This window comes from Simochromis diagramma, unplaced genomic scaffold (genome assembly GCF_900408965.1).
Source record: "Simochromis diagramma unplaced genomic scaffold, fSimDia1.1 OVJJ01000439.1, whole genome shotgun sequence".
In the NCBI taxonomy this organism is placed as follows: domain Eukaryota; kingdom Metazoa; phylum Chordata; class Actinopteri; order Cichliformes; family Cichlidae; genus Simochromis; species Simochromis diagramma.
Window position 1 is genome coordinate 311,973 of NW_024386899.1, and position 24,828 is coordinate 336,800.

Here is a 24,828-nt window from a genome sequence, read left to right on the forward strand (position 1 = left end):
AGGTTGCCTGATCTCTTCACATATCTTCCTCCAAGCTCGTCCTTTATATTCCTGTCTCGGCACAGAAAGCACCTGGTGTCGTACAGCTCCGGGTTGTTTGCTACGGCGTTGATTAGCCTTCCCTCCATTGAAGAATGAAGGGCTTTGGCTGGATCTGCCCCTTTGACCTAGGTCACAGCCACGTCACCAGGCTCCTGATTGGTTGTCGCCGCGCAATTTGATGCTGGAGTTCTGATTTTTCCAACTCGAGCAGTAGACGCGATACGCGCGTGTGCACAGAATGCAACACAAAAAGTGACGCGTGTGGTTTTATTCGCGAGTCAAATGCACCAGACGCGCTGCGTTTTTCGCGCTTTTGCATTTTTGCGACGCAAATCTGCTTCCAAATTTTGGCGGGACTCGCAATCGCGGATCATCACGCTTCTACATTGACTTTACATGTAAAGCTGACGCTCTGGTCGCGTCGGTGTGAACACACCGTAAGTGCGGTGCAGGGTGTGATTTCAGAAAACAGTCGGCTTGTTGGCAGTCTCCCAGGATTGTTGTTCCCGCCTCTTTACTTTCTGTTTTTGTTCCTTTGTAAGGTAAAGACCCTACAATAGTACAAAGAAAACAGAGACAAAGCTGAGTCTCTGGCTATGATTCCCCTCCCCAGTGTGTTGCTCGTGGTGTCCTGAGATAATGTTTTGATGGGACCGCTCCATGGTGCAGATCAGTGTCCCAGTGAGTGAGAATTTCCTCTCCAGCTTTTAAAGAGAGCCCAGTCTGTGGTTATGGAGTCACGGATTTACACACTTGCTGCTTTCTCAGACTTCAGTGCTCTCCAGATGTGTTGGGGGTGTTCCAGGTCATGGTTTAGAGCATGTGCTGACCAACATCTTCAACCTCTTCCTGAAGCAGTTGGTGGTCCCCACATCCTTCATCATCATTCCCGTCCCCAAGAAATCAGAAGTCTCAATGTTCTGGCTGAGCAGGAGAGCGACACTGCAGTGACCATGAGAACCAGCTTATGCATCCCACTGTTGCCAGGAAGAAGGATCATATGAGGACAAACAGCAGAGCCAAAGGAAAGAGATCATCTCTCACTCATGGCTCTCCTCCACTTTAACACCACCAGGGGGTGCTGTAAGCAGCCTGTTCTACAGGGGCTTGGTCTACAGGGGAAAGTAGCTGTGGCCAAAGCCCCGGCTCCACACATCAGGATCCAACACCAAGACTGAACAGTGTGCCACCATCACCTGTGGAATGCCACACCCTGGTGTCAACACAAGTAATGGAGACATTTCATTGGCCACATCAACAGGCGCAATAACAGGACTAATGGCTTGTCTGTGAAGGTTCTCAGTCATCCAGGTCATCGTAGTCAAAGGAGCTTGCAAAGAAAAGCGTCTGGACTTCTTTAAGTTGCTTGAAGACGTTTCACCTCTCATCCGAGAAGCTTCTTCAGTTCTAAGGTCAAATGGTGGAGAGTCCCAGATATAAACCTAGTGGGAGTAACCCCCCGCAGAGGGACAAAAGGACCCCCTGATGATCCTCTAATCGCCTGAGCCAAGGTGTGAAACTGGGTGTGGGTCCCAATCAGCCAGAGTTTCGAGTATGTTCATTGTGAAACCTGGCCCCACCTTATCATGCGAATTCCTGAGGTCAGATGGCCCAGGATGTGAGTGGGCGTTAAGGCGTCTGGGAAGGGATCTCAAAACTGGATTATAGATGGCAGAGAGTTGGTGTCGTAAACCCCCGCCTCTGTTCAAAGATGGTCGCTCACAGTGGACATAGATGCTTCTTTCACTCCTCTTTCAAACCATCTGTCCTCTCTGTCCAAAATGTGAACATTGGCATCCTCAAAGAGTGTCCTTTATCCTTAAGATGCAGACGGACTGCTGAGTCTTGTCCTGTGGAGGTGGCTCTTCTGTGTTGTGCCATGCGCTTGTGAAGTGGCTGTTTGGTCTCTCCAATGTAGAGGTCTGAGCATTCCTCGCTGCACTGTACAGCATACACCACGTTGTTAAGTCTGTTTTTTGGCGTTTTGTCTTTCGGGTGAACCAGTTTCTGTCTGAGCGTGTTGCTGGGTCTGAAATACACTGGGATGTCATGCTTGGAGAAAACTCTCCTGAGTTTTTCTGATACACCGGCTACATAGGGGATGACAATGTTGTTGCGTCTGTCCTTCTTATCCTCCCTCGCTGGTGTCTGGTCTTCTTTTCTGTGCCTCTTTGCTGACTTTAAGAACGCCCATTTAGGATAGCCGCACGTTTTGAGTGCTTCCTTTACATGTGTGTGTTCCTTCTTTTTCCTTCAGGCTTAGAGGGAACATGTTCTGCCCGGTGGTGTAGGGTCCTAATTACTCCAAGTTTGTGTTCCAAAGGGTGATGGGAGTCAAAGAGGAGGTACTGGTCTGTGTGTGTGGGCTTCCGGTAAACTGTTTTTTGCAAAGTTCTCTCCACAAATTCAATTCGACTGTGTCGCACGACACAGGATGTGATGTCAAAACATGTGCGAGACTTGCTGGCCTGCTCCTATAAGGGTTGTTTTCCGGGGATGGCTTGTTCCTCTTAGTTGCGCGGTCGGGGTTCCCCCAGGTGTCGGGTGGTTCTTGGGGTCCAGGGTCCCGTCTTTGGCTTTCTCTGAAGTGGCCGGCCTCTGCAGTGGTTGGCTGGCCGCTGCTTCTGGACCGCTAGTACTCCTTCCCCTGGCTGCGGGAGCTCCATCTGTTGCAGCAAGACCAGGGGCGGATCTAGAGAAATTTTCTTAGGGTGGCAAAGAAATCAAATCAAAAGTCTGTGAAAGTTGCTACCATTTTGAGACATGCCTTTCGAACCTCTGCAAGCATCTCTCCCGTCCGGACGTTGTAATGCTCTGACTGTTGAATTATATGGAAATAAATGATTGTTGATTGAGCATTTATACACCGAGTATTGTCCTTCCTTCAGCCCAAAGATTCAAAGAATTGGGAGATTTCTACAGGTGGCAAAATCTAACCCTTTTCCACCTAAACTTGGTTTATATCTGACCCAGATAGACTGCAGGTCATAACTTCTTACCTGAACTTCAGTTCACCTGACACTCAGACCGGCGGCCGCTTCGAGTCAGGGGCGGATCTAGAGAAATTTTCTTGGGGTGGCAAAATCAAAGCCTTTCTTTTCCCCAAACACATATGCAGGTGGTTACATATGGTTAAAATAATTCAAATGCAGTAAGTATGCACGTTTTTCATATAAATATAGTCTATAACTTAATTATTGTCTGTAGCCCACATGATTACACACTTTAGTTACATAAAACGTGAGTTTTGATGTTATGTACTGTACAGCCTGTATGATAAATAAATATGTAGCCCAAAAATTTAAACCTATTTTTTATGATTTGTTGGATTAACCCTCTGAGGTCTGAAATACAACCGGACATTTTTGACTCCTTTTGAGTTTACGTTTGTATTTCACCCTAAGATTGTTTCATTTTATTTTTTCCCCCTGTTGCCTTGTTTGGTATCTTTTCAGCTCAACTTGTTGTTTTTTCACTGACATACTGCATTAGTGTTACTATTAATATAACTATTACTGATCTGAAATCACACAAAGAACCTAAAATCCTAGTAGTATTTTTACTGTAAAAAAACTCAGACATGTTGAATAAATGTTTATAACTTGAAATGCAAATATAAATCGTACATTTTGTAAACATAAAAAACCATTTATCTAAAAATGCAGCCAATACACCTGCTGTTTTTTTCATTTTCTACCCATTTAAAAATATTACTAAAACTAAAATAAGAGAACAATCAGGTGTCGCAATAAGATGCCCCACCTATGATGTGTGTCAGTAAAAAAAAGTTTGTCCACCAAAAGACAGAAGAGCACAGAGATAAACCTGCAGGCCTGACAACAGGAGGTGTATCACTCCGCTGGTTTTCTACTTAGTGGCAGTGTTTACAAATGTGCCTCTGTGACATTCATTAGTGCCCTCACTGACACACAAAACAAAACGACTACGCAACAGAACAGCTACACAACCCAACACACTAAGTATACACTCCACACTAAACGTCACAAATCTCCCACATCTAAAAGCTCTCTCTCTCTCTCTCTCTCTCTCACTCGCTCGCTCTGTCTCTCTCTCACTCTCTCGCTCTGTCTCGCTCGCCCTGTTACCGTCACTCCCAAAACTTTTCCCTCCTCCTAAACAACCAAATCCCACATGTTGACTTTTTTTAAATTGGTCGACATGGTGCATTTTTCCACCGATAGGAAACACGTGGCTTTATTTCCTTTCTTTACTGTTTTGGCGCTATCCTTAGAAAACGCTTAAAACACACACAAATGTGAGGACAGTGTTTAGAAAAAAGCGTGGCTGATATATATTATCATAACTCTGGATTTACTGGCCTGTAATTAAAATTTAAAAACATTGAAGTCCGAACTTTCAATGTGGCTGAAACAGAGACTCAGCGCGGCTGCAGCTTGTTGCTTTGTCAGCTTACATCAGTCATGTGATCTGGAGGTGCAGCGTGTCCGTGGACCACAGAGGGTTAATAACACTCACCTTCCTTCCATTTCCACAGTGTAACATCCACCCACCTGTGTGAAATCCGAAATTCCCATGGTGTTGTTCAAAATGTGCTCTGGCGCAATCATAAGCATCGCTTGCTACTGAAAACAAGAAAAAAGCCGGTCCTGCTATGGGCTGAACCATTTGTTACTGGTGGAGGGGGGACACTATGCAATATATTCAGTTTTAGAATTAGTATTACATGAAACATAACCTTATTGACGCCACTGATTTGTTTGTTGTTTCCCAGAACACACGACTCTTAGCAAGACTTTCTTGGAGATACACGTTTACCTCGTAAAGTCTGGTTAGCGTTGCTGAAAGGTTTTAATTCAACCCAAACGATGATGCTGAAATAAAAGTCCGAGACAAAACTGTCTGGTTCCAGTGTGTCCAAACTCTGATGCAGATCTTGTGTTTCCTATGTTAGAGCTGGAAAGCTGCTCAACACCTTTCCATGTTAGTTCCTGCAGCAGCCATTGAAACAGCAGTTCTACAGTCCAGCACTGATTCAGCTCATAACAAGGTTCAGGTTGGTTCCTGCTGTAGACTCTAATAAAAAATGACTATCTATTACAAACCAGACAATTGTTCTTGGATTGACGTTTTGTAAATGTCCACAGCAGTAGGTGGAGGAGGAGGTGGGGCCCTCAGGCAGCAGACTCTCTTTGTAGAACCAAGAAACCAATCAGAAGGAACTCGGGTTAAAGAGAGCGAGGAGGATTCAAATGCAATGATATCCTGCTCAGCTACAGCTGACGGTCAGTGAGAAACAGCAGCTCATTAAAAGTTTTTAAATTACTGACAGACGGAGCAGCTGCTATGTAAAAGTGCAGGTTAGATATTTGGAGCCATCACTGAAATCCTCGATCAGCTCTGCTTTTGACCCCACATCTAAAAATGTCAAAGGACAGTTGGTTTGTAGACATCAGGCTCTGAGGTTTACCAAGAGAGTCTAACAGGAACCCCAACAGTGCACGTCAGAACTTCTCTGACACTGTTATACCAGAAATGTCCTTACCTGGTATTGGCAAACCCACCAACCTGACACACCTGAAGTCTTTGGCATAAGTCGTGTTGACTATGTTCACTCAGGTGCTTGGTCTTCAGACCATGTTGTGATTGATGAACCTGACTTGACTCCTACCAAGACTGACTCAGATCTCACTGCACCACAGCCAGTAAGGTGGAGGCGCTCTGACAGAGAAAGACATCCACCTGAGAAGTTTCCTTATGAGGAAGTAGGAGAGCCACTGACCTTGGCTATTGGCTCCTTTTCTCAAACCTCAGCTGTTGCATTCTCCACAACTGTTACTCCACCACGTCCACGTTGGTCAACGATGCATGAAGGGACTCGCCCGGTGGCGCCAGTGTCCGGCAGCCTCGCCTCTCTCAGTGCGCCCCAGGGCAGCTGTGGCTACGATGTAGCTGCCATCACCAGTGTGTGAATGTGTGTGTGACTGGGTGAATGACTGAATGTAGAGTAAAGCGCTATACAAATGCAGGCCATTTACCATTTACCATTTAAGTCGTGTGGAAATGTGGAGAGTCTGTGAGCTGCATTCACAAACAGGTTGGATCACTCTGAATGACAGCGATTAGAGGAGGTTCTTCCATCAGTACCAAGCTCTGCTGATTTTCATTAATAAAACTTAAACCTGCTCAGTGAAAAACAGAGTGAAATCAGACAAGACTGAGTCCACTTTTAACTTATGTATGAATTCTGGTTGTGCTTACTGACCTCGAACCGATTTTGGCTGCAAAAATCTGTTAAAAGTAGTTTTTGGCTTTGCCCATATTTCAAGAGTGCTTCATCTCTTTGCTGTGACTGTCGCCCGGCATAATTTGCAGATGATTAATGGTTGTAGCCGCTGCGATGCTTTCGACCAAAACAGGCGCAGCTTGATGACATCATCAACATGCGGTAGAGCGGTATAGTCAAAATCTCTATCGTTGGCCAAATTTATATCATTTCTATCGTATATGGTTTCTATGGCCCACCCCTACTGTTGTTACTGTTGATGCGTCACAGAGATCAGCTGTGCTACAAACTGGAACTCTGCTGAACTGGATTTACTCGTTTGGTGAACTTCCAAGAACGAATGCTTCCTTGGCTGATAGCAGTGAAGGTAATAAAAAAAAAAACAGCTTTACTTGCACATAAATCTGTCAGTAAAGTCTGGATAATAAATTCTGGTGGTGTTATAGGTTCTCTTGGTCAGCTTGGTGTTGGTTTGGCTCCTGCACAAAACAGTTTGCTCTCATATTTGACACTGACAGGAATAAAGAGTAAAAAACACGACAACCAAACTAAAAAAGAGAGACGAGTTAAAGCAGAAGATATTTTGTGTGTCAGAACCAACACGTTCTCACTCCCAACTCGTCAAACGTGTGACGCATGGTCAGGCTCCCTCTGCTGCACTTATGGACGCGCAGGGTACCCCCCTCGCGTCAGGAATTGACGTGAAGGGTCCTCCGATTGAAGAGATTGCCGTGGAAGTGCCTGTTGTCGGTTGTGGGATTATAATATTATTTTATGCCATGTTAGACCCCTAATTAAAGACTGTGAATTATTATGTAGTTTTAGTTTGCATTATTCTCCTGAATTAGAAGAATTCTTCACTTCCTGCCACCATCGACTCACTTCAGTTTGCTTACCGGACTAATCGTTCCACAGACAATACCATATCTCACCTGCTCCACACATCCCTGAGTCACCTGGACACTGGCAGAGGGAATTATGTTAGGATGCTGTTCGTGGACTACAGTTCAGCATTCAACACAATAATTCCCTCTAAGCTTTTCACCAAGTTGACAGATCTAGGACTCACCTCATCACTGTGTCAGTGGATCCTCAACTTCCTCACAGACAGACCCCAATCAGTGAGGGTAGGAAAACAAGTCTCCCCCTCCATCTCACTCAGCACTGGAGTGCCTCAGGGCTGTGTTTTAAGCCCCCTGCTGTACTCACTGTACACTTATGACTGTGTAGCCACATCCGACACCACCTCCATTGTCAAGTTTGCTGACGACACTGCTGTTGTGGGCCTGATCTCCGACAACATCGAGACGGCCTACCTGGAGGAGATTAGGAACCTGGAGACCTGGTGCCAGGAGAATAACCTCCTCCTAAACATCAGCAAGACTAAGGAGCTGATCGTGGACTTCACTACAAAGCAGGCGAGGAATTACAAACCCCTCATCATCAGTGGCACGCCAGTGGAGAGAGTGGACAGTTTCCGATACCTGGGTGTCCACATCACTCAGGACCTGTCATGGTCCTGCCACATCAACACCCTGGTTAAGAAAGCCTGTCAGCGTCTCTTCTTCCTCAGAAGACTTAGAGACTTCCATCTGCCACTGAAGGTGCTCAAGAACTTCTACTCCTGCACCATCGAGAGCGTCCTGACGGCAAACATCTGCACCTGGTTTGGGAACAGCACCAAGCAGGACAGACGAGATCTGCAAAGAGTGGTGCGCTCGGCAGAACGCATCATTCAATCAGAGCTCCCTGACCTGCTGTCCATCTACACCAAGCGGTGCAAGTCCAAAGCTAGGAAGATTATGATGGACCTCTCCCATCCCAACAATGGACTCTTCTCACTGTTGAGGTCTGGGAAGCGCTTCCGCTCCCTTAAAGCCAAAACAGAGAGAATGAGGAGGAGCTTCTTCCCCCAGGCTATTCGGGCCCTGAACCAGGTGTAGGACTGGACTCTCGCAAACACGTCACTATAAGACTGGACTCTCACACACGTCACCACACGCACCACCACACATTTCCTATAATCCTATAATTCCTATAATTTATAATCCTTATCTTTATAATCTCTTCTGCTATTTGCACATTCTTTACTGTAAATTCCTAAGTTAATTTGTAAATTTTTGTAGTAAACTGTAAATTGTAAAACTTTTCTTCTGTCATTTAATGGTCGGGCATTGTACAGCTACAAGCATTTCACCCCCATGTCATACTGTGTATGGTTGTGTGTGTGTGACAAATAAAATTTGAATTTGAATTTGAAAGAAGCTGATAACTATTGCATTTGTTAAACTGATTTGCATTACATTAGACTGCTGATTTATTGTGAATGAATGATATTGTTATATGATGCATTATACTGCTGAGTTATAAGAAATACTGTTCGCAGAAAGTCATCGCCTTATTTGTCTGATTAGAAGAGAACAGAATATACTGGAGTTTTCTGCCCCATCTCAGCAGGAGCAGATAAACAGGGAGCCAAGGTCGTAGCTTAGGCACCGTGTGAGAGAAAGCATGTGAATGTTTAGGCTTTTATGATAAGGTGGGGGCACCAGAGGCTATAAGAGTTTGAGCAATGCTCCACCATTTTGAGATCTGATGCTGTCTGCGTACGGTGTCCATCTCCCACGCGTGTGATCATTAAAATCATCGTTTGACTTAACCCGGCCGGACCAGTGTTGTTATTGTGTTTTTTCCTCTTGTATCCATCCCCAATATTTGAATCCGTAACACGGTATATTTAGACATTTTCCAAGTCACATTGTAACGACCTATACTGAACACAATAAATTATATAATGTAGGCAACTATCTGAGAGAAAATTACTGCAAATAAAACTAATTACAGGCTGTTATTTGTGTATCGGTTCTTGCATTGATGAAGTGAGTGATGTATGCTGGGTAATGGCACAGCTAGCGATTGGGTGAATTTATTGCACCGGTTTTATAAACTGTTCTACAATCCTTTTCATATTTGGAAATCCATTTACATTTTTAACCTGTCGATCATTCTTCTACAGCTGTAACATATCTTCTCCAACTCCTCTGAATACATGCAGTCATTTTACTGTCTTCTTTGGCTAATCACGCTCTTACGTATTAAATAAAATAAAATAAAACAAATTAAAAAGAACAGCTTTTTTATTAGGCAAAAACATTTTCTGTTGTTGCTGTTAAGGAATTCACAGCGACTCACTTGGTTTTTTTTGAGAAAGTTTATTTTTTTATCATATTAGATGAGCGGCAGTGACGTCACCGTACTCGATCGTACCACAGGTGAGTACGAATCTGAATCTGTAGATTTTTAAAAATTATTTTTCTTATTTAAAACTAAAAAAAAAAAACCCGAAACAGTGAGCTCACAAAGCTGCTTTTAGCAGTTCTATGGGTTAAGATTAGCAATTTCGTGGAACAGCGAATGACTTAACATTTAATAGCATATATGTTGCCACACCACATGTGCTGTAAGCTAGCTAAATTCATTTCTGTTAGCCAATCAAGTTAAGCTTATCATATATCATCATCCAGGGTACAGTGATAGAGAAGTGTGTGCTGACGTTTGCTGTTGTTGCCACTTTGTAAAGTTTGAGTGTTCTAATAAGGGTCAGTGTTGCCAGATTGGGTTGATGCTCAAATTCAAGATAGACGTTATCTATCAATCTAGCTCTTTCTTTCTGGCTCTCTCTCTCTCTCTCTCTCTCTCTCTCTCTCTCTCTCTCTCTCTCTCTCTCTCTCTCTCGATTAAAAACTTAATAACAGCATTACATAATCATTAAATAGCAGACCGATCATCTATGCTGCAAATGCAAATGAAATACAAATGGACAGTAAACAGGGTTTATCTAAATCGTTACAAGAGGGTTTAATGTATATATTTATTTATAAGGTGCTTCTGAATTCTGAATACTTTTTTTCCTAAACAGGTTCTTCATCAATCAGCCCGTTATTGCTTCCTACATCTGCTTTTTGAAAAACTCCTAAAGGCACTTTTAAGAGCCACGTCAGTCTGTTTGTATCTGTTCTTACTGCTGTCCTTATTGGTCTGTCTCTCTGTTTCTATCCACATTTTTGTCTCTTTAACTCTTCAGCTTTTTTGTTTTTGTCAGTGTGCTGGTTAACCTATAATTTGCCTTTTGTCTGTCTGCTGCCTTTTCTGTGTGTAATTATTCTTTGTTTCAACATGACACGCCCCAAATTCAGGCCCTGTACATCTTGCCAGACTCCCAATCAGGCAAGCAGAAGAACCTGCTATGTCTGCTTCGGAAGTCTGTCCAGCAAAAAGAAGCTAAAAGAAAAAGCAGAATCATTGGATAGCCAGTGGGCAGAAGTTGTCTTGAAAAACAGAAATGTTTGCCGGATAATTGATTCTGCCCGTATTGCAGTAAGTAAAAAAATTTTTGTTTCATGTATTATCATTAAGTTGTTATAAGATGTTGCTGGCACATTAACACAGCTCATCATATGTGCTTTTGAGAACATGCAACAATATTTTATCTACATTTTGCTAAAGACAAACAATTACTTTAACTGTAATACATCAGTGGTGGCTGTATGTATTCATATCAGTATGAATGTGTAAATGGCCTGTATTTGTATAGCGCTTTACTTAGTCCCTAAGGAACCCAAAGCACTTTACACTACATTCAGTCATCCACACACACATTCACACACTGGTGATGGCAGTTATATTGTAGCCACAGCCACCCTGGGTCGCACTGACAGAGGCGAGGCTGCCGGACACTGGCGCCACCGGGCCCTCTGACCACCACCAGTAGGCAACAGGTGAAGTGTCTTGCCCAAGGACACAACAATTGAGACTGTCCGAGCCGGGGCTCGAACTGGCAACCGTCCGATTACAAAACGAACTGCCAACTCTTGAGCCACGATCGCTGTGTGTGAATGCTTAAATGGAAACTTCTAAGAAGCTGGTGTGAATATGGGTTAATATTGCATGTTGTATAAAGCACTTTTAGTGCTCCACGAGAGTAGGAAAACGCTATATAAGAGTCATGTCATTTACCATTTAACAACAGGCTGTGTTTGACTAATTTGTGCCAACTATTTTTTTTTATTAATTTCAGGTGCAGAAACTTGAGTCTATAGGCTACAAGCCCATTTTATTTATTGGCAAAAAAGACAAGAATTCACATAAGTAAAATAAACGTTTAACATACTTTCAGGCGAGAATGTAGCTGTGTAAACCTCAAATATCTGCTCAGTTTATCAAGACACCACATAATTTCAAAAGCGCTCCGACGTTTTCGGAGACGTCTGTTACCCACTAGCTCGATAGTTAGCCGGGGGCTAGGCTCACTAGAGCCATGAGAACACCGGACTCCCGGCAAACCGTTTTCAAACCCACCGCCGTCTTTCACTACTCAGGTTAAACATGATATATGAGTCACTTAGATAACTTAAAAATGTTATTGTTTGGCTTTTTTTAGTATTTTATTTGTTCCTGAGTAAATCGGTTTGGCTGAGATTAAAGTTATAGTTTTTACACAGCTCAATAAACATCAAGCAGACAGCTGATTATCAGAAGTGTGAGATGCTCGAGAATTTACTCCGGTGTCCTGTTATATTTTAGATAGCAAGGAGCTTATTAAACTTCACTGAAACAATCTGCAGATTTCATTAAAATTCAATAAACTATCATCTTGTCTTTATTTTTAGTTAGCACCTTAAACACTTAAAGCTGTAAGCTAATGATAGTTATATAAGAGCAGATGCTGCTGGTACAATAAGCTGTAGTTTTACATCCAACGGATGATGATCTGATTAGTTGACTAATCGCAAAAATAATCGGTGACTAGTCGACTATAAAAATAATCGTTTGTGGCAGCCCTAGTATGGATTCAACTCCATCCTTGGACGGGTCTCTAGCTTCAAGTTCTTGGGGATCCACAACTCTGAGAATCTGTCCTGGTCAACTGACACCTCCAGCCTGGTCAAGAAGGCCCATCAGCGCCTCTTTTTGTTGAGGACTCTGAAGAAGAATCACCTGTCTAATGCCATACTGGGTAACTTCTACCACTGTACGATAGAGAGCATCCTGACCAACTGTGTCACAGTCTGGTATGGGAACTGCTCTGTTGCTGACCGCAAGGCACTACAGCGTGTGGTGAAAACCGCCCAACACATCACAGGGACTCCACTTCCTGCCATTGAGGATGTCCACAAGAAGAGATGTCTATGCCGAGTATGCATCATTCTCAGACTCCTCTCATACTGCCAATAAACTCTTCCAGCTCCTCCTCCCCTCCAGGAGGCGCTACAGGAGCCTTCAGACTAAAACCAGCAGGTTTAGGAACAGCTTCTTCCCCACAGCTGTCACCCTACTGAACTCAGTCCCCGCTGAGCCTTTCCATCCACACTCACCTAACCCTTCTACACTCCTCCTCCCAGTGACCATGATCCTTTCATTATCAACATTCACCACGTTGGTTACTGCTGTAGTTTTAGGACACTGACATGGTGTAGTCTCTGTTATAGTGTGTACACTGTTACAGTCTGTTCAGAGAGCTACGCTTCCACTACTGTAGATATTTTCATAGCACTCTGTAGATCTGTTTACCTCACAGTGCTTCATCTTTATATATGTATATTTGTTCATAGTATACCTGTATACTTGCCCGTCTGCAGAGGTGGGTAGTAACGAGTTACATTTACTCCGTTACATTTACTTGAGTAAGTTTTTGGAAAAAAAATGTACTTTTAAAGTACCCTTTTTGCACAATACTTTTTACTTTTACTTGAGTACATTTGTGAAGAAGAAACGGTACTTTTACTCTGCTACATTCCCAAAATTCGACTCGTTACTTTAAAAAAAATAATTAGTTTAATTAGATAACATGCCTCCGGTGGAGCTTCCAGTAACTTTTTTACCAATCAGATGTGGCCATGCAGTCACATGACCAGTTTGAAACTGTGGCGGGCAGAGCCGCCGAAGCGTATCAAAGTAGCGACACACGGAAAGAAGAAACACATGTAAGCCAGGAAAGGATCCAGCCTTGGCGGAAAGTTATGGACCTATTGCTTTGACGTCACATTTGGGGAAAATAATGGAAAAGATGGTGAATGACAGATTACTTTACTTTTTGGAAACTACTAATAAGATCAAGTGGTACCAGAGTGGGTTTAGAAAAGGGAGACGCACGATAGATCCGGCTGTGCGTCTAGAGCATGAAATAAGGCATACCAAAGTGAATAGGGAGATTGTAATAGCCATGTTTTTAGATGTCGAGAAGGCGTACGATATGATGTGGAAAGAGGGGCTCCTGATCAGGTTGCGTCAGATTGGTATTACAGGGAGGATGTATAGCTGGATTGAAAGTTTTTTAACTGGACGGAAGATTTTTGTGCGAATAGGTAAGGAGTTCAGTACAGGATATGATGTACAGAATGGCACTCCGCAAGGCAGTATAGTTAGTCCAGTATTATTCTCCATAATGATTAATGAGGTGTTTGGTGATATAGATCACTCGATTTGCTGATGATGGAGTTATTTGGAAGAGAGGACGAAACTTACAGTTCACCATGGCTAAAATGCAGCGAGAATTACAAAAGGTGGAGAGTTGGGCTCTGGCATGGGGGTTTAGGTTTTCTGTTTCGAAAACGAAATGATTATTTTTACGCGTAAGAGACTGCATTGCCAGTTGAGTCTCAAGTTGTATGGGAGAGACATAGACAAGGTTGATTGCTTTAAGTATTTAGGTATTTGGTTTGACGAACGGCTTACATGGAAAACACACATTGGGAAAATGACTGAGAAATGTTAAAAGGTTCTGAATATTTTACGGTGTTTAAAAGGTAATGACTGGGGTGCGGACAGGACTGCGTTGAGAGCTCTATATGTAGGTCTCATTAGGTCAGTGCTGGATTATGGGTGTCTGGTTTATGGTTCAGCGGCTAAAACTTTGCTGACTGACCTGGACAGGGTTCAATATCAAGCTCTGAGGTTGTGTTGTGGGGCTATTCAGTCTATTCCAGTGGCTGCTTTGCAGGTGGAAATGGGGGAGCAACCATTAGAACTACGGAGGCGTCAAATTGCTTTGACTTACTGGGCAAATTTGAAGGGACATAGTGACAGTCATATAGCGCAGAGTGTACTTAAGCCTTGCCAAGAACCAGACAATGGGACTGGTCACTGGAGAAGTTTCGGGTGGACTATAGGGAAAGAAGTCGATGAGATGGATTTAGTTGCACGGACGTAGCCCAGCAGTAGCCTTGTCAGTGTTGCCACCTTGGTTATATGACCAAATAATTCCTGACTTTTATTTGCTACGTAAGGGAGGGGTTGTGACTAAAAGCCAGGTACAAGATCATATAGTGGGAAGGTACTCAGGTTATGTGAAGAGTTTTACTGATGCGTCAAGACTGTTGGATAACAGAGTGGGTGTTGCATTTGTTCTCCCAGACATAAGTTATATGGTGAGTGAACGAATTACAGATGGTTTGGCAGTTTATACTGGGGAGCTTGTAGCAATTTTAATGGCTTTGAACTGGGTGGAGGACGCACCAATGGGGAGGTATTTGGTTTGCTCAGACTCTAGCAGCGCACTGGTGAGTATAGGTAATATGTCTTCGGACTCTAGACAAGATATTGTTTTTGAGATATGTCATTTATTGTATAGGATTAAACATAGAGGGAAAGAAGTGGTATTCTTATGGGTTCCTGCGCATATTGGTGTTGATGGTAATGAACAGGCTGATAAGTTTGCAAAAGGTGCAGCGAGAAGAAGTTGTGTGGGTTTGACTATCAAATATAGTAAGAGTGAGGTGAAAAGTTTAATCAAGGTAAAGTTGAAGGTGAAGTGGCAGGCACAATGGAACAGGGATGGGAAAGGCAGGTATTATTATAGCATGCAGAGAACAGTCAGGCAATGTAGACGGGGCTTTCGAAGTAGAAGAGACGAGGATATAATCTCGAGAGTAAGGTTTGGTCACACAGGCTTGAATAGCACGCTTAAAAAGATGGGCAAACATGACACAGGGACTTGTGACTTCTGTGGACAGGAGGAGACGTTTGAGCATGTTGTGTTGGAGTGCGGTAAGTACAAGCGAGAAAGGGAACGATTGAAGTCTGACTTGCAACAAAATAGTGTTCAACTAAGGGTGAGGGACATATTTCAAAGGGATGCAGGGGATGTTGTTTTTAAGGCAGTGTTTGGCTTTTTACGATTGACGGGTGTGTATCCGAGACTGTAGGTTGCAAAACCGTTCCGACCCACACTCCTTTCCAGAAGGTGGCGGTAAATGCACCTAAAAGTTGTTTGCCAACCGCCATTAAAATGTAGGAGAAGAAGAAGAAGAAGAAACACATGAAAACATGGCAGAGCCAGTTGCCTACGCTGGAGCTGAAGAGGATGAACAGCATTTTCTTCACAAACAAAGAATGTTTCGCTTAAAAGCAGCACAAAAGAACAGCTATGTCTTCAGCGGGAGCCAAAACAAACCAACTTGGCAGCGTGAAACAACTCAGCTCGTGTAACCTGAGGAAACGGTAAGTTTTCTCTAAGTATCTTTTTAGCTGTGGTTAGCTGGATGTCAGACTTGTGTTACAGCAGCTGTGTCGAGCCCGAGCTGCGAGTCCTATTTTCGGCGCTACGTTGTAGTGAGATAAGTTTGTGGGTGTTTTGTGCAGCTTCAGCTGTCCTTTTAACTGCTCACTGGTTAGCTAGCGTGAGCTATAAGCTAACAGCTAGCCTGGTTAATGACACTAGAGTTCCACGCACATGCAAACAGCTGGTCTCTACTGCTTTAACTGTTAAAACAGAGGCAATACTGCGGCTGACAGGGTTTATTATGTGAAAGAGCAGCTTGTTTAGTTTAAACAGTCTGCATTAAGCTGGGCAAACACTGTGCGAGTTTTTTCAGTCACGTTATTCAGCTCCTGCTCAAACTGTACAATTAAATCGCAGAGGTTAGAAGTTCATAGGTCACGATGCTGTTAGGATGCCTGGGTCGTTGACCCAGGGTTTTTGAGTTTATTATATTATTTTTACTTTCTAGTCTTTGGTTTCTTTGAGTTCTGTCTTATGGTTTATGTCTCTGTCTTCTCTAGTTGCTCTGTCTCCCCTATCACCTGTATTCCCTTGTCTAGTTCGCGTCTCTGTGTATCCTTAGTTCCTATATCCCCGTGTTCAGTCAGTGTCTTTGTCTGCCCTGGTCCCACGTCTCTGTTCCCTCTGTAGTGCCTGCATGTGAGTCTGTGTCTTTGTTCAGTCTGTGTTATGTGTTTCCTGTTTTACTTTGAAGGTCTCTGTCTTATCTCAGTGTGTTCAGTTTACGCTTCCTTGGTCTCGTCAGTTCTGATTTGTCCCAGCTGTGTTTCCCTCCTGTTACTCATTCCCTGATTGCTCCCTCTGTGTATTTAAGCCCTGTGTTTCTCTGTGTCCGTGTCGCGATCTACCGTTTATTTTGCTGTGTGTTTTGTCAGTCCACCGGTATTAGTTTATTTTGAGTTTTTCCAGTTATGTTATGTTTGAGTTCAGCATTAAAGCTGTTCATTCAAACTGTGCATTCATAACATGAAGCTTATCATACAAAATCTGTCCCTCGCTCTCCCTCTCTCTGTCTTACAGACACAGACACCATCAACTTTGCTAAATTACTAATGAAAAACATTGACCAGGCAGCTGTGATTGAGCAGCAATGTCCATCCAGCTCTTTTCATGGTTGTTGTAGTCATAATAATTTTGTGAGGCCACATTGAAAAGCATTGGATACAGAAGCGTAGTACGGAAGCGTAGAGCCGCCACCCAGGCAAAAGAAAAATAGAGCTATGTCACATTATAACGTGAAAAGTTTATTATAATAGTATACTATTGTTCTAACAATACACTTTTCATGTTTGTACAATATACTATCATGTAGGTACAATATACCTATTACAATATACGTAATTCTCATTTTCGTACTTGCACGCGTTCTTATTTTAAACTTGATCTGGAATGCGGGATATGAATGAAAAGATTTTGTTTTTCAACAAGAGTTAGTAAAAAACATCTCCAGTGTGATCAAATTGTCCTGCCAAACATCTGCAGCTTGGCAGTGTATACAGCACTATAATGATCAGGGGCCCGTTCTTCGTACCTCGCTTACCACATCAAAGATCAAATGACACATCCAAGACCAAACCATCGCGCTAACCATCGCGCTAACCGTGAGCTCGCTAATCCGGTTCCCCGAACACACCTGCTGTTGACGATCAGAACAGCTGGATGAAGTAATGTGAGATCACTGGGTGTCGTAAAAGGGGCTACGCATCGATAGTAGAAACATTGATCGGCAACCCTCTGATTGGTCGGCGAAAATGTCGAAGGAGCGCGCTCGGTATTTTTCGGCAGCAGAGCAAGAACTCCTGAGTGAGGGATTTCAGGAGTTTCAGAGTTTATTCAGAACGCAAGGGAACACTGCAAAGGCTGCAAAAGCAAGGAGAGAGGGCTGGCAGAAAGTTGCTGACAAATTAAACTCGTAAGTAATTTAATAATAACAATAATAATGGAGTGGGTTTATATAGCGCTTTTCAAGGCACCCAAAGCGCTTTACAATGCCACTATTCAGTCACTCTCACATTCACACACTGGTGGAGGCAGCTACAGTTGTAGCCACAGCTGCCCTGGGGCAGACTGACAGAAGCCAGGCTGCCATATCGCGCCATCGGCCCCTCTGGCCAACACCAGTAGGCGGTAGGGTAGATTTATTATATTACACTATATTATCCAATATTATATTACATTATATTATATTATGTTATATTATATCCCCTTTCACATTAGAGCCACAACAGGACCCACTAGAACATGGGAACAAGTAAAAGTGAAATATAAGAATATTCTACAGAATGGTAATATTTATCACTTATATTGCTTTTAGTCTCTTGGAAAGAGACCCTGAAATAATCTGTTTGTTTGTTCATAACAGCAACCAAGAAAAGGGCAGAGCACAAAAAGACAGGTGGTGGTCCTGCACCCCCTCGTTAACAAGTTGGTTAAGTAAATAATACCCTCACGGGAATATCGATATCTCTCAATGAGCACACTGTCGCGCTGAGCTAAAGGATCCTGTCTATCCCGCAATATACGCTGAATTCTGAGGACTCTCCTTATCAATCTTGCACCTTCCGCAATGGGTGGCTCGCGTAAACGGACAGGACATGGCTGCGACAGACTTCCCAAATCCACCTTCGCTTTTATAGCCGTGGTCTCTCATCTTGATTACACGAAGTAATTTGCAATTGCTACTCTGAAATATGAATTACATCTGAAATAATCACATACATGTAATAGAATGTTAATAGTACATTTCCCTTTTTTAGGAAATGACCTGTATGTATCTGTGTGAAATCAATAAATGGATCAAGTGCTGCATTATCTTTAGTTACATTAATGTTATTTATTTATGGTGAAACAGTGGTGGAATATTGCTGTTGCTTTCGTATAAATGAAGCGGACATACCTGCGTGGCCGCGATCTAATCCTGTTTACATAAAGTAAACCTGCTCCCGAGCAGGTTTACGCTTACGGCTCTGTTGCTATGGCAGCAAGTCCCGGATGAGCTTTGGGGAACCGAACGATCCAAGATCACGCGAAATCGTCAACAATCTAATCCAGCTAACCTACTTAGCGAGGTACGAAGAACGGGCCCCTGACCTTTTGAAAACCTTACATCTTTCCACAGGTCTCCACTTCATCAGAGATCACCTAGACACAGAGCTGGATGAGGCAGCACAAACAGCAGCCTAACCGACTAAGATGATGGATCCATGGGGTCGGGAAAGCCAGAAGCAGAGGAACTGGAGAGGTACCTTTCATGTCCATTCACTGGAGGTGTGGATCTATTGCATGGCGTTCCTCACATCAAGAAGCTCTCGATCAAAGTCAGTACAGCTCTTCCTGCATCTGGAGCTTGTGAAGGACTTCTCAGTCATGCAGGACTCCTGTTCTCTGCTAAACAGCTACAGCTTCACAGAAAGAACCTTGAGAGCAAACTGCTGCAGAAGCTTAACCATCACCTCACTGAGTGAAGAAATGGCACATTTTGCTAAATATGCAGAAATAGATGCACACCCATACAATTTATGGTAAACTGAGCTGCCTTGTATGAACATATGTTGAAGATGCCTCGTTCTACTGTTTTCTCTGAGGCTGCTGTGCCATATGGAGCAAAAATGAATAAAGTTTAGAATAATAAATAATAATAATAAAGTTTAAACTTAATAAAGTTTACAGCATGTCTTGTCACTGGAAATTGTTTGCACTGTTCATATATTTATATTATTTACTGCAGGTATTGGTGAAAAAAGCTTTATGTTGTGAATAAACTGAAATCTGGAAATTAGAATTGTTGTGCCTTATTTTGTTGAGTTTTTTTACATATATTCCTGTCGAAAATACTAAAATTTGTATATGTATTTATTTGTTTTTGTTTGTCTGATAGCATTTATTTATAAAATAAATCGGACATTTCAAACAGTTACTCGCTACTTGAGTAGTCTTTTCGCCAAGTACTTTTTTACTCCTACTTGAGTAACTTTTTTGACAACTACTTTTCACTTTTACTTGAGTAATAATATTTTAAAGTAAGTCTACTCTTACTTGAGTACAATTTTTGGATACTCTACCCACGTCTGCCCGTCTGTATAGCAATATAGAACTGTCATATGCCGTGGGAGTGTCTGGTCGGGTGTGGTCCAGGTTCCTGTTGTCCATCCCCGGGGGTGGAGTTGGCCAGCTCATCACCTGCTTCCAATTTCCGGGCCTCCATCTAGAGGGTTTTTAAGCCAGCGCTGCCTGCCACTCCTCGCCAGTTCGTCCTGCTACCACCCGTGGTAAACTTGGCCTCCTCTATGCTTGGACTCTGTGTACCTGGATCGTGGGTTAATGTGTTCTCCGTCTCCTGTGCTCTCCAGATTCATCAGCAGCACTGGTTCTGTTTCCTTCCCATTTTCCAGTCTGCCTAGAACCCTAGGACTTCACACTCACCTTCTCCTCAACCTGCCCTCCAGCCCATAATTCAACTCCCCTGGACACCTTGGAACCTGGACCAGCTTCCCCACACTCTCAACCATCCCTGGGACACTCCCACGACAACCCCTTCCCCGCCTAATAGCTGGTGTTTTCAAGTAAGCACAAGACTCTCCACTAGTACCATTCACCTCTGCCCTTTAATTGTTTCCCATTCAGTAAAACCTTTCTCCTGTGTTTGCAGAAGTTCCCGCCCGTGTTCTCCTTGTGTTCAACGTTTGTTTCGCCGCCCTCGGGCCTCCCTCAGTTCCTGTGAATAATTTCTGTTAGACCCAGTCTTGTTTAAGTTCCTTTTCCTTTCAATAAATTGTACATAGTTCGAGCAATTGAGTCCACTGCATCCTTGTTTGTGACAAGAACAGCTGTAAGCTATACAGATCATCTGTGCATCGGTTACAATATTATTTTTCAGTTTCAATTTTTTCTTCAGTTTCATTTTAAGCTGGCATCATTTTAACCCTACACACCCTAAAATTCAGGATTTGTTGATGAGATGTTGAAGTGTTAATTGAACAAAGTTAGAATACAGGGGAACCCCGACTTACGAAATTAATCCGTTCCTGAGGGTCTTTCGTAAGTCAAAAATTTTCTTAAGTGTTGAGACTAGTAGTAAAACATGTTATTTTATGACCATAGTCAATGTAGTTGAATTATGTTAACAGCTGTAGGTCATATATTATCCTTTAGTTCAGATGGTGTGCTATGTATGTAGTTTAGTCTTCATTATACGTTTGAATAAAAGAACATAATCATTTTGTAGTTCATTAGATAAAGTGTGCATCACTCTGTATCCTTGATCGGCTGTGAATGTCTTACACTGTTTTCTTGAAATGTTTTATTGCTGAATGTTTCATATGAAGAAGGTTGTAAGCAGGAGACTTGGTGTCTGGGGAGAAGGGATAAAACCACATTCCATACGCCCACCTTCTGTGGGGCAGAAGGACTGGGAACCAAGGTCAGGAGCCAGTCTCGCTAAGAATTAGAAAAACATGTGAAGATGCAGTTTTTATGACTAGGTGGGGGCTGTTAGAAGCTATAAAAGTCTGTGAAAGTTGTCACCATTTGGAGACATGCGGCCGAACCTCTGACCGGCATCTCTCCCGTCCGGACGTTTGAATGCTCTTTGTTGTTGAATTGTATGGAAATAAAGAACTGTTGATTGAGCATTTATACACCGAGTATTGTCCTTCCTTCAGCCCAAAGATTCAAAGGATTGGGATTTTCAACAACTTGGTGCCTGGTGACCCGGATCTTTGGTGTGCTGAGGAGGTGCAGATTTGGCCTTTGGTGAGATCGTGGGGCAAGGCGAACGGAAGACCGGTCTAACAGCAAAAAGGTAAGCACAGCCTGTTGTATTATACCAAATGTGCATATTGGGCTTTCCAAATTAATCTGTTCGCTGAGCTACACGTATTTTCACATTAAATTTGTCGGTGTCTGGCTTTTGGCGCAAGATACTAACAACATAAGTTGAGGCTGAATTCCAGTGTGTTAAGTAAACTGCTTCTACCGAGATACTAATAAGACACTACGTTGGACTAGTTGCAGTAAGCTGCTTCTACCGAGATACTAATAAGACACTACGTTGGACTAGTTGCAGCCCACTTTACCTTCCACATTTAATTTTGTCTAAGACTGGCTTCTGTAGCAATAATACATTAGAATATCTTTTGGAGACGCGGCCATAAGTCCAGTTCATTGAAGTCGAGGTTTTGAAGTTTGTTTATGGTGTCGGTTAAGTCCTTGCTCATGCGGCTATGAAATAGAAGTTGATTTAAGGAAAAGCAGATGCTGGCTCACGGTGCAGTTGAACACTGGCAACGCCGAAAGCGCAACACGTCCGTAGGTTTGGTTTATGATACGGCCGTGTTCCGGTGGTGCGGCCGTGAAGTGCAGTAGTGAAGGGGGCTGGTTTTCAGCACATTGAATAGAGGTTTGACGGTGGTTTATGGTGTCAGTCGAGCCTCGAGGGCTGCGGTCATAAAACAAAGTAAAATTTTACTTGCCAAGAAGTACATAGAGCAAAACCTGGTTTATGGTATCAGTAATAACTTCAGGGGACGTAGGTATCACTTTTACGATGCGATTTTGCCCCGTTGTGGCGGCCATAAGCGCAGAGAAAGGGGTATTTGGTCTTTGGTTGTTGTGTTTCAGAAGAATTCTAACAGTTGAGCTCAGAGGTTTCTGTGCAAATTTCTGCTGATGAGAAGCGCTCTCTGTGGCTTTTATTGTGGGTGAAGCGCGCTCTGGGTGCTGTTCTGTGTGAGTGAGGCGCGCTCTGGCTGTGTGTGAGGCGCGCTCTGAGTGTGTGAAGTGTGAGCACAGTGACAGTGACGGTTGATGTGTTTGAATAGGAGGACACTAGAGCAAAGACACATTTTAGGATCAAAGGTTGATGTCTAGTGTACCTGTGGAAATTAATTTTGTTCAAGGTTTGGCAACCCTCCTGTCTGTGGACGCATAGGCAGGTCCAGCGGCGTCTGGGTGCTGAGGTGGCGACTTGGGAACTGAGGACTCCCGCATAGCTACAGAATAACACTGGAACCGCAGTGTAACCACGGGTTCACATTTATTCCGGACTAGAACAAGACACATTTTTAAAAACCATGCAAACTGATTGCCTTAAAAAAGAAAAGTCAGAGTGTTTCTCTAACAAGAGGACACTCTTTAAGCATCGGTCATTTGACTTAAATGTTTAATGGAAGAAAATGCCACATTTACATATAATGAAGTAAATTGTGGCCAGAAAGGGTTTACATTGTCTTTCGCCATTGTAACTTACGACAAGAATTAAATGTGAATTACTGAATCTCTCTCAGATGCTTTTTTATATAGCAGTGGGGAACATTATGACCCTTCAATGTTGTTATTTTTGGTTACAAAGTTTGGAGAAGAGGCACAGAAAGCAGAAACCTGTTTAGCCTGCACATGTTGGCATCAGGTACATATGAAAAGCTGCAAAGCAATGCAGATGTGGAAAAACATTTAATGTGGCTGTTTTCAGGAATTACATTTAGGAATTCCTGAAGCCCCTTTTTGATTTCTGGTAGAATGAGTATATTAAAAACTTGATAGGTTAAATAAAGGCCAAAGCACATCACATAGCTCCTTCAGACCAGATTTGTATTTTTCCTTCTTTTTTTCCTTTTTTTGATTCAGATGCTCTTCAGAAGTGTCAGCCTAAACTCAAGTCTCTCTTAAAGAAGAAGTTCCAGTGTGTGTTTGAGGGCATCGCTAAAGCAGGAAACCCAACCCTTCTGAATCAGATCTACACAGAGCTCTACATCACAGAGGGAGGGACTGCAGAGGTCAATGATGAACATGAGGTCAGACAGATTGAAACAGCCTCCAGGAAACCAGACAGACCAGAAACAACAATCAGACATGAAGACATCTTTAAAGACTCACCTGGAAGAGACGAACCAATCAGAACAGTGCTGACAAAGGGAGTGGCTGGCATTGGGAAAACAGTCTTAACACAGAAATACAGCCTGGACTGGGCTGAAGACAAAGCCAACCAGGACATCCAGTTCATATTTCCATTCACTTTCAGAGAGCTGAATGTGCTGAAAGAGGAAAAGTTCAGCTTGGTGGGACTTGTTCATCACTTCTTTACTGAAACCAAAGAAGCAGGAATCTGCAGCTTTGAAGACTTCCAGGTTGTGTTCATCTTTGATGGTCTGGATGAGTGTCGACTTCCTCTGGACTTCCACAAAACTACAATCCTAACTGACCCTAGAAAGTCCACCTCAGTGGATGTGCTGCTGATAAATCTCATCAGGGGGAAACTGCTTCCCTCTGCTCGCCTCTGGATAACCACACGACCTGCAGCAGCCAATCAGATCCCCCCTGACTGTGTTGGCATGGTGACAGAGGTCAGAGGGTTCACTGACCCACAGAAGGAGGAGTACTTCAGGAAGAGATTCGGAGATGAGGAGCAGGCCAGCAGGATCATCTCCCACATCAAGACATCACGAAGCCTCCACATCATGTGTCACATCCCAGTCTTCTGCTGGATCACTGCTACAGTTCTGGAGGATGTGCTGGAAACCAGAGAGGGAGGAGAGCTGCCCAAGACCCTAACTGAGATGTACATCCACTTCCTGGTGGTTCAGGCCAAAGTGAAGAAGGTCAAGTATGATGGAGGAGCTGAGACAGATCCACACTGGGGTCCAGAGAGCAGGAAGATGATGGAGTCTCTGGGAAAACTGGCTTTTGTTCAGCTGCAGAAAGGAAACCTGATCTTCTATGAATCAGACCTGACAGAGTGTGGCATCGATATCAGAGCAGCCTCAGTGTACTCAGGAGTGTTCACACAGATCTTTAAAGAGGAGAGAGGACTGTACCAGGACAAGGTGTTCTGCTTCATCCATCTGAGTGTTCAGGAGTTTCTGGCTGCTCTTCATGTCCATCTGACCTTCGTCAACTCTGGACTCAATCTGCTGGAAGAACAACAAACAACCTCCAAGAAATCTAAATTATTTAACACACCAAAACT

General features: G+C 43.3%; 2 long non-coding RNA genes across 2 annotated transcripts in view; one reads left to right on the plus strand and one right to left on the minus strand.

Annotated features, from left to right (window-relative positions):
- LOC120735321 overlaps window positions 1–24,828 on the minus strand; it is a 27,485-nt gene continuing 2,657 nt past the window's right edge. The window contains exons 2-3 of the long non-coding RNA XR_005696228.1: window positions 11,633–11,638; window positions 1–100 (exon numbers count right to left, since the gene is read on the minus strand). This is a non-coding gene — a long non-coding RNA (uncharacterized LOC120735321). The remainder of the gene's footprint in view (window positions 101–11,632; window positions 11,639–24,828) is intronic.
- LOC120735316 overlaps window positions 11,165–24,828 on the plus strand; it is a 23,170-nt gene continuing 9,506 nt past the window's right edge. Inside the window, exon 1 of the long non-coding RNA XR_005696222.1 lies at window positions 11,165–11,194. This is a non-coding gene — a long non-coding RNA (uncharacterized LOC120735316). The remainder of the gene's footprint in view (window positions 11,195–24,828) is intronic.